This window comes from Camelina sativa, chromosome 3 (genome assembly GCF_000633955.1).
Source record: "Camelina sativa cultivar DH55 chromosome 3, Cs, whole genome shotgun sequence".
Taxonomy (NCBI): Eukaryota; Viridiplantae; Streptophyta; class Magnoliopsida; order Brassicales; family Brassicaceae; genus Camelina; species Camelina sativa.
In genome coordinates, this window is record NC_025687.1 from 2,190,183 (window position 1) to 2,190,696 (window position 514).

Sequence of the window (514 nt, forward strand, 5' to 3'; positions counted from 1 at the left end):
ATATTATATACCAAATTTATTAGATTTTATAAATGTAATATGTTTAAGAATATTATATTATTAAATCTTAAGATCTTAAATATGTTCTCCCAATAACTAGCTTTTTAGCAAAAGATCTTAACTACTGATCTTACATTATTTCACTATATCTTTATTCTAAGAACACCATAATTAGTTCTCCCATTTTTTTTACCTATGATCTTAACAACTGATCTAACATTATTTTCACTATATATTTAATCTAAGAACACAAAAAAAAGTTCTCCCATTAATAATGCCCTTATAGTATCACTAGCGAAAACTTTTATTTTTGTATTTTCTATGTGCAAATTTGTTTAATGGGCGAAAGAACAAGGGACATGACCAAGTGGTGTCAAATGGATGCGCATTTATAATGTTACTCTATATTTGCCATCTCCAATACAAAAGGATATTCCTTAATTTGGTAAATGTTTTCTTACACTGTTGAGCTCAATCTTTGAACCTTTAAGTTTCGTTTTACTCGATAAATATG